Genomic DNA, 10,571 nt, shown 5'->3' on the forward strand with positions numbered 1-10,571 from the left:
CCAGCTCCTACATACAAACAGCTGTAAATGTTTGTATGTAGAAAGAAATGACCATTTCTTTCAATCCATTTCTTTGTCTTATAATGGCCAGTGCACATGTTTAGGGAAAACTGGTAAGAAACGAGTGTTGGGCTGTGTGTTGCTTGGTACAGGCCCTCAGCTACCAGCAGCCGTTGCTGCAGCAGGTTCTCCATTCACACAGCCACGTGCTATTAGATGACTCCCTGTGTCTTGCTGAAACTAGAGATGAGAGCAACCTACACAAACTAAGAACACACTGAAAACATCTAGGAATTTTCCTAGACAAAAGGTGTGTGGAACAGCAAATGTAGCATCAAACAAGCATTCCTCTGGTTGGACCTTTCAGCTTTGCTAAGGTACTGATCCCACTGGTGTGTTCATAATGGCACACTGACACTTAACCATAAGGGCACTGCAAATAATAAGACAATGACCATAAATTCTTCTATGACAGCAACACTGCTGCAGCATGTGTTGGGTTCCTTCCATCCCCTAGGACTTCTTACACCTTGCCTGTCCCCACCACACCTGAGCATTCCCAGCTGTGCTAAAATGGCTGCTGCTACTTTGTTCTCTGGTCTAGAAGCAAAGCACAGAATTATGGAATCATCGATTCCATAGAGGCTAGAAAAAGCTTTTAAGATCATCAAAAGTCCAAAAATCCTATCGAAAGTCCCACCACTAACCCATGTCCCTTAGCACCGTGTCCACACACTTCAGAAATACCTGTAGGGATAGGGACTCCACCACTTACCTGAACAGCCCATTCCAGTGCTTGACCACCCTCTGTGTGAGAAATTCTTCCCAATAGCCAATCTAAACATCCCCAGTGCAATTTGAGGCCGTTTCCTCACATCCTATCACTTGTCACTTGAGAAAAGAGTCCAACACCCACCTCATGGCAGCCTTTCAGATAGCTGTCAAGCAGGCTGCAGGACCGATGGAGAAGAAATGCTGCCTGTACCAAAATCACCATCAAATTTCTCCTCCCTTTCAAATATAAGCACCTTCTGGCTGTCATGTACCTGCAGTGTCCCCAGCTGCCTGTGGATGCAGGAACACCAGTCAGCAATGCGTCAGGGGTCAGTGCTGGCTGTGCTGGCGTGGGATGGAAGGAAGCTGCCCAGGGGCACAAAGCATAACTAGACTTGCCGTGGGCTGAAGTTATGCAAATTTACTTAATCAGCATTTAAGTCCTTACCTCAGAGCAGGGCCCGCAATACAGGGTGAGGAGGAGATCGGTGATATGAAGTTTAACACAAAGTCTGGTAGTCAGCCGCTCCTTTCTTCAAGGCAAACTCCTTTTCTCCCTTGCCTGTGTTAGCATCATGAGTTTCAATCGCAGCTTCCTCATAGCAGAGATCTCGTTTTTCATTTACCTCAAAAACCTCTCGCAGAGTTTGGGCATGATATAATTAGAGGCGATGATGATAATTAATCGATTTTGAAGTTGCCATCTCTCTCCAGTGCATTTAATGAATGTCAATGATAGAGCTTCCCAGAAGTGCCAGAGGCTGTAGCTCCACCTAATGACATTGCTGAAAGTGAACCTTGAATGCATGCTGAAAGAGATTAATGATGGTAGATTCCAGCTTCATTGTCAGTGATGTGGAGATGCGAGTGCAAGGCTCCTGCAACAGACAGAGCTGGAGAACATATAAGCTAATGGTTTGTGTGGCTAGTAGACAAGCACAGTGATGGGGAGAGGCATACTGAAGCCCAAGATTTCATGCCAACCCACTGAAATGCATGGCTTGGTGATTAGCAGTATCTATACTGCCTGCCTTGAAACCTCAGCTTGTTGACCCGCCTGGTTTCTTAATGTGCAGCCGCAAAAGAAAGAGGGGCAGAGCTGCACCAGCAGTGCCAGTGAGCAGGAGGCTCGGGGCAAGGACCCAACTGCTCTGGTAGTTTGCTCAGCTGGGCTGACAGTTGTGACCTCAAAGGCACACCCACAGAACCTGGTGGCTTCCTCGGAGCTGTGAAATGTTTTTATTCCACTCCAGTGGGTCTTACCCTGGCAAGGGAGCAAAAATGTGCTTCTGTTGCCAGCCCCGATGAGGGTGTTGCTAGACCTCAGACTCCTGCTTCTACCACCTCTGCAATTTCTGTCCCTAACAAATTCTACTACACCCAAATCAGAAATGCACTCACAAGAGCAGAAGCTTTGGGCCTGCAGGTTGGTGGTCTTGATGCAGAGCAACATGCTGCCTCCTGCCTTTTTCTTCTCCTCGTGCCTTCCTCACTCTGGGGCTTTGGGTATGCATTCATACATGTTTGAAATGTGCACGTGAACATTTTTTCTACACATTGCATATTTGTGTTACTTTGGGCACTTCCTTTCCTCCTAAGCAAACAATCCTTCTTAGTTCTTTGAATTCCCTCCCTCTCATAACAATGGTCTAGACATGGAGCAAAACTGCAAAACTGTCCCTCCTTAGATCAAGCTGTCATGCATTTCTCTCTCCTTAAATAAGTGGCTATTGCTAAGCTCACAATTTCAGTTCTCTCTCAGCCAACAGCAAGGCTGAAGCCCATTCTGGCTCTGTCCTAGAGCTGGCATTTGTGACCTCATTTGCCCATGCCCTCTGTGTGCCATGTGGGATGAGCCACAGCCTGTGGATAGCATTGTCCAGGTGTGGAGCCCTCAGTACAAGAAAGACACAGAGATTTTGGAAAGGGTCCAGAGGAGGGTGACTAAGATGATCAGGGGGCTGGAGCACCTCCCCTATGAGGACAGGCTGAGGGAGTTGGGCTTGTTCAGCCTGGAGAAGAGAAGGCTGCGGGGTGACCTCATGGCAGCCTATCAATACCTGAAGGGAACCTACACCCACGAGGGGAGTAAACTCTTCAAAAGGGCTGACAACAGCAGGACTAGGGGAAATGGATCCAAGTTGAAGGAGGGAAGGTTTAGGTTGGATGTTAGGGGGAAGTTCTTTACAAGGAGAGTGGTTAGGCCCTGAAACGGGCTGCCCAGGGAGGTTGTGGATGCCCCGTCCTTGGACGTGTTCAAGGCCAGGTTGGACGGGGTCCTGGGCAACCTGATCTGAATGTGTGTGTTTGGTGGCCCTGCTAGGCAGGGGGGTTGGAACTACATGATCCTTGAGGTCCCTTCCAACCCGGGTGATTCTGTGATTCTGTTTGTAAAATGCTTCTGTCCCTGGAGGTGTTCAAGAAGCATGTGGACGTGACACTGAGGGACATGCTCAGTGGGCATGGTGGGGTGGGCTGACAGTTGGACTAGGAGATCTTGGAGTTTTTCTCCAATCTTCATGACTCTGTGATTCTCTTCTATGATTCTAAAATGGCTGGAATTGAATTAGCATCACTGGAAAGTAAATGTCCCTAGAGAATGCATTGCCATTAAACACGTTAGCTGGTAGTTAGCAGTACTAACAATTTTCAGCTGGTAGCTAAAAATGGAGCTTCAGAGTCACGCGCATAAAGATGCTCAAATATGAGCTGCCAAATATACCATCACACCAAGGTGAGACCCCTCGTGCCAAGCAGCAGACCCGTTTTATTTAGAAAACTGGATGTAGTTCTAACAACATTTTCCTTGAGCAGTGGTATTGCTGACCATGCCATTCATAATACAGTGACTAAGTGATTTACTAATTTTAAGCCTACTTTGTTTATTCCACACCAGGAAATGGAAAATGTGAATTCCTGGTGTTCAGCTCCTGCAGCAGATATAGTACATAATTCCTTTCATTTGGAAAATTTTATTTCCAAAGAGTATTGTTACTGAAACTGTATTAATGCGACAAATGTACCATCCAAATAGTTTCCAGTAGATCTCACCAAGAGGATGTTTCTTTTTTTCTGGTGCTAAGAGCTGCTCTACTCATGACAAAAAGCTCCAGTTAGTGTCATCTTTTATCTCAAATGTTTTAAAAAATAAATGAATACTTGAGGTTCTTGTTTCCTCAGAAGTTATAACCACCAGTGATTCACTTTCTGCAAGTGTCATACGGACACCTTGGTCAGTGAGGACCAAGTTGGGAAACTACTCAGATATTTTAGCACTTCAGTCCTAAGTACTTCTTCTGAATCTACAGCACTTGGTTTGAGCTTTGTGGTGCATTGCATGCTGAGTCCTCAGCTGCCTGAGCTTCTGTCACTTCTTACATCATGCCAGTCACCTCCAGGAAGCCCGATCTGGTGGGTGGCAGCCCTGCCCATGGAAGTAGGTTGGAGCTCAGTGGTCTTTAAAGTCCCTTCCAACTCAAGCTGTTCTATGACTCCGTGATGATTTCCTCAATGGCCCACTGATGAGCAATCAAAACAAAACCCTCAGGAGGCCAGAGGTATCCTAGCAGCAGCAGGTCTCAGGGATTCCCATGGAACCAAATGTCCTGACAGCGGGTCCCTATGATCAAGGTTCCTGGATCCTCACCATGGGGCAATGAAAGGCTGGGAGGTGGATGAATGCCTGAAATCTTTCCATAGAAGGTACCAGTTGTTTGTAACTCTTCTCCACTCAGCTCTGCTCTAGCAAAGCCGATCTTTAATATCTTCAGTGTTTCTCATCCTTCACAGAAAGTAACAATGCTTCTGATGGCAAATAAATTAAACACATCAACAGCCCATGACTTAATTTTGGAGATGAGACAGCATCAAAAAGAAGAGTGCCTTAAAGTAGAGCTTTCCAAGACAAAGCAGCAGCATGAAAACAATACCTTGACTCACTCCATCACCATCGATATCATCTTAATGCTACAAATTCAGTTCAAATTAACTCCTTCAGGTTTCCACAGAGGAGAAAAATCTTCCAGTGGTTTGTTTGCTTTTAATCTCACCTGCTTAATAAAGCCAGCAGGTACTTGTAATATGAATGCTGCTGTGTCACACTTAGTGAATGACCCAAGACATCAAAATCGCTTCAAGCCAACAAGAAACAAAACCCAAGTTGACCCTGTCCCTCCTGATGAAGATAACGGAGCAAACTCATACCTGGCCAATAGTAAACAAACCAAGATACCTATGCTTTTAATGAATGCTGCAGCACCAAGCACTTGGAGGAACCAAAGAATAAATAGGTCTTAGGTCATCAGCTTGGGGCAACTACAGAGATGCTAAGATGGAATATGCACTGATGAAGCTACAGATGCTCTGTTTGCAATAACTGCTACGTGTTGGAGAAGGCGGGTGGTGGTGAAAGAACCTCACCCATACTATCTCTCACCCTGGGCTGGGTTCCTCAGCTGCCACTTGCTGCTGCCATTCATTCTGTCACAACACCTTCGCGTGAGTCCGCCCTTCTGTTTAAAGGTTTCCTGTCTTCTGCATGACCATCATTAAATTTTACAGATTATAAAAGCTCATTTAAAGTGCAGATTTGTACATGCATTCCACTTATGATTTGCTGCATTCAGCATATCTTGCTGCTGGTAGGCATGACTACTACTGGAATAAAGGTCATGGATAACAACTACCACCAAGCAATGAAACACTGCATGGGCAAACTTTCTGGACGGACATGACCCTTTGGCTTTATTTATAGAAGAGGAACACCAGGCAGGGCACTAGGTACTGGAGTACCTTCCTTTAACCTCAAACTTGCATGAACTGTCAAGCTGTCTGCAAAATATACACAACTGTGTTTTCTTTTTTTCCAAACCCCAGGGCCAGGTGCCTGTGCCAACTGCCACATAAAGAGTCCCCTCACCCACAACCTAGCCAACAAAATAAAAATCCCCTGTTGCTTCAGTTTGTTTGATAGTGCTCCTATTAACTCATGCTGAAACATTGGAAATTGTAGACTAATTAGAATGGAAGAGACCCTTAAAGGCCATCTGGTCCAAGCTCCCTGCAGTGAGCAGGGACACCTACAGTTCCATCAGGTGCTCAGAGCCCCATCCAGTCTGACCTCGAGCGTCTCCAGGGATGGGGTGTCCACCGCCTCTCTGGGCAACCTGTCCTTATTATGCTTGAATACAAGTACGTTATTTGGAGCAAAAGGACTTCAGGTCTGCCTCTATCACCTCTTCCTGTGGTTGCCTATGTGCAGGGACATCTCTTCTGCTCCATTTTCTATAATGACAAATAATCGTAAGGAGAAGAATATAAGAAACAAAGAAAGGGGTAATTACCATTAAGATGCTTGCATTACACTCCTTCACCCTGCAGTAAGGACACTCCAGCCAAAAACCAGATGAATAAATTCTGTGGATCTAGCCCTGACCCTTTGAGCTGCCAAAGAACAAATAAAATCACAAAATCATAGAACACCCACAGTTGGAAGGGACCCATAGGGATCATCAGTTCCAAGTCCTATGTACAACACAGGCATCTGATTTGCCAATAAAGGGAAGGATCACAGGAGGCTCCCACAATGGCAGGTTTGGACTTCACCCAAATGTAAAGGCTGAGCTAAGATGGAGCCGGCTAATTGCGTCACCATGAAAGCTGGTGCAGATACGATTCAACGGCAGATGAGCTCAGGTGTTTAATGCAGGCAGATTTCAAGTGCGTTTACGGTGCTCAGATAATACCCTGGAAATATTACTGCTGCAATGGACAGACTGGGGCACAGAGCCTGAAAAGAATTTGGAGCTCTGTGAACACACCTTACAGATGCATCAAAACATCACCTGATATTTTCTATGTTTAAAAAGCACTTTAAAAGCTTCAGCACTGCCAAATATAATTTTTACCTACGAGAGATGTTTTAAACCATTACCAAAGCACAGAGTGAAGGAAATTTCCTACAGATACACACCCCACAGCTGGATTTCTGGAACATGAAAATAATCCCCCCAAATGACAGAAGTGTTGCAGGAAGACATTTTTCTCTCACAATTCTCTCCCTTATTTTGCTTCACAGCTCCACATCAGTTTTCTGAGCACGGATAAAGAAAAGGCCGTTTATTTCTTTATCCTCGTTAGAGGAACTGTAGGCATCTCTCTCTCGCATCCGGCTATCATTTATCATCTTCTCTTGTAAATTCCACACACCTGGCCAGACCTCAGGACTATCTGCTGCCTAAATTCCCCGCATGGTTCCCGTCTGCAGCCCTTTTTGTGGAGTTTGTTTGTGGCGTTGGTGCAGAATTTTGCTGCGCCATCTGGCATTGTGTAATCAAGTGGAGCACAGGGAAATTGAGAAGTCTGGAAGCAAAACAGCTAGCATCTGCAGATACCAGGCAGCCTCATCGCCAGCCAAGCTGGGGTGTCATTGGCAGAAGCCTGCCATTTCCAGAGTCAGGCTCAGAGATTTTGCAGTGTCAGCTGAGAAAATACTTGTTTTTAAGCCGACTGGTGCTGAAAGATTTGATTAATGACTGCAAGATGGCAGCCTTCTCACTCCCTTCACCGCAGGTACCAAGTGACAGCACTCCCGGTGTAAGGAGCAACCCTGTGGGCAACAGAGCTAATTCTCCTTTTCTGTCAGCAGTCAGCATCTATTTAGATGCACAGGCTGTGCCGTGTGACTCAGCTGACCAGATGAAGGCACTCAATGGGAGGAAATGGAGGCCCTGGTACCCACAGCCCTGGCTGTGCTTCTTGCTGCTTCCACTACCTCACGCAGCCCAGCCTGTACAAGTGGCACAACGATGGGGCTTAGAAAAATTCTCATCTGCTCAAGGGTAAAAGAAATTCAAGCCAAGACTTATTCAAATGCACGTTAGAATAGGGCCCATCTTTTCAACTGGAGTCTCACTCTGGAAACAAAACATTTAAAGGTACAAGTAGGAAAGGCCTAACCAAAAGCTTCATTAACACAATAGGTACTAGACTAGCATTCATGAAGAGGCTGTAAATGCCCTGTCCTCTACACCATCATAAAGATGCACACCTGCTCTGTACTGCCATTACTGTTGTGTGCCCTCTAGTTTAGCACTTGTCCTCTGACTGAGAGATGTCACAACTGCTACCTATATGGCAAATATACTTCAGACTGGAAGAAAGTCAGCATTGCCATCACTCCCTCAAGGAAGCCCAAACCAGCACTGCTGGTTTCAATATCGCTCATGGTAGGCCTCTGCTCAAGTATTTAAGATATACTTTGCCTCCCTCGATTTCCAGTAGACTTCATTCTTCAGTGTTTCTAAATTGCTTCAAGAGCTTCCTGCACACAGGGTAAGTCAGAGCCAGGGTGCAAACTGGGGCCACTTCTACCAACACCTTGCTTGTGCTCAGTGACCTATTCTTCTTGGCTTCCTCTATATCTTCTCTCATTCTTGCGTGTCCGATCTTCTCTACTCACACTGTAGCTCAAAGCTGCTCAAGGCAGAGACTTCCTTGAGCCTGGTATTTGTAAAGCACACGCGTCATCGTGAACAATTAATCACAGCTTTTAATTTCAGCAGTTCTTCTTTCCTCCTCCACACAGCCCACACACCTCCCACAGCTCTTAAGAATCCTGATGAGCAACATCCCTAAAAAAAACACAGCAACACTTTGCTTCTTCAAGAATGGAGGCATTCAAGGCCAGGCTGGATGTGGCTCTGGGCAGCCTGGTCTGGAGGTTGGCAACCCTGCACACAGCAGGAAGGTTGAAACTGGATGATCATTGTGGTCCTTTTCAACCCAGGCCATTCTGTGATTCTTTCTTACTGATATTCTCTGGAATATCAGGAACTGGGAGTACACAAAATGAGTCCCAAATGGCTCTGGCAATTGGGTGTATAAGGTAGACAAGGGCAGAGAGGCTAAGTACTGAGCAGTACTGTTCTGGAAACCTTTGGTAATGAGTAGTAACAGGACACGTGGATGAGTTAGTCCATTGACATGCTCTATGGAGGATTGAGTATTTACTACCAACGAACACAACTCTCCCCCCAAACACAGTACTATTCTTTTCCTGAATGATACCATAGGCTGACAAAGCATGGAAAGTTCTTGTTAAATATTTCTCCCACACAGCACAATTTGGCAGAGATTAACAGCGTAATGTAATGCACCTTCTTTTTAATCTCATGTAAAAATTCTAGCTGCTGAAACACTGCTTAATCAGCAGCTTGCCATTAGAACTGCTCCTCAGCAAATGCTTACTGGAACACCATGTCATGCTTGGAAAGATTTTTGACCTACCTACAGGAGCTCTATTATAACAGCTCTAGCCTGTAATTAAGGCTATATCAAAGCTTCTATCCTGTAATATTGCTCTAGAAGGAGAAAGTACACAGAATAACCTAGAAAACTTGAGGTTACACACGAAATTGCTCAGGGTATCATTTTGTACAGCTGAGACTTCAAACTCAATACTTGCCATGAATCACCCAAGTGAATGCAGGACTTCACTGTCAGGTGCAGCAGTTCCTTCTCCTTTCTTGGAGTCTTCACACAGCATAAGCTATTTTATTTTCACAAGTTGTCATCTCAGCTTTCCTCAAGGTATCTAAGGCAGTAGGTCTCCACTCACCCTATTGATCCTTCAGCATAGCCAGGTTAGCTTTCCTACAGCAAGCACGCTGCATTTAAGCACATTTTCTCATGCAGCATTCTCTGATCCAGCCCATCAGACAGGCCTAGCTTAACCAAACAAAACATGTGCATACATCTATCTGCTTTCAGACTGAACTGTCTCCTCCATAAAACTTGAGAAGATCCTGTACAATGCTCAAGTCCTTAACTTACAAACAAGCTATGAAATTATGTTTGCTTATACTTCTTACAAGAATGCCACAGCTGTACCTTGAAAAACAGATCCTGATCAGCATGACGACTGGTAAGATAATTAGACCTGTCCACTCAGTTCATGTTCAAGTGGTGAAGCAAGGTCAGTGAATTATAGATACGCAACCGGAGCATAAGAAGTGGAAGCTTGCTCTCTGTAAAGCTCAAAAATGAGGAGGGCAGGGAGCCAAAAGGTACTTGGCATTGCATGGTGGAACTGATGCTCTGGGAGAGGACACGTGCTTGTGCCAGCTGGAATCAGAACCATTACAAGGAGGTTCAGCATGAAAGCCTCCGTGGGAACATACATAGAGCCAATGGGTATGAAGAACTTGGAGGACTATTGCATCCAGCGTGGAGGCATAAGTCAGGACACTGAGGAGCAGAGGGAGAGGAAGTCTGAGCCCTGATGCTCAGGTTCAAGCTCTCCTTGTACCCAGACTCCTCAGCTCAGCCTCAGGAGCCTCTTTTGCTTCTCTTTTCCTAATGATTTCACGTAGGCTTCATTCCAAGCTACGGTAATGCTTTTATGACCAAAGAAACAACTGAAGTTGGTGCTGGCCATGCTGCTTAGGACACAGGCAGAAGTGAGAGACGGACTAATGCCAGCATATAAACCAAGATGCTTGAGGCTTGGACAACCTTCTACAGGCCTAGTGCTATCTGCTCTTCTCTAAATCTCATGGAAACATGGAAATCTCATGGAAAAAATAACATCTGGAGCACTGGACTTCAGCATAAAAAACTTTTTGTAAAGCTTTTTCATCTCTTTAAATGAATTACTGTGCATAGCTAGGAGACACCAGCGTGGCACTTTCAGTCTTTGTAACTCCAATGTATCTAAGAAGTGCATCTGAAAACAGCTTGGGCAACTACTTGGTTTCAGAAAGAGCCTGCTTACACAGAATGGAAAAGCAATCAGAGGC

This window comes from Centrocercus urophasianus, unplaced genomic scaffold (assembly GCF_019232065.1).
Source record: "Centrocercus urophasianus isolate 14NV4802_14NV808 unplaced genomic scaffold, USGS_Curo_1.0 seq_12, whole genome shotgun sequence".
NCBI lineage: Eukaryota > Metazoa > Chordata > Aves > Galliformes > Phasianidae > Centrocercus > Centrocercus urophasianus.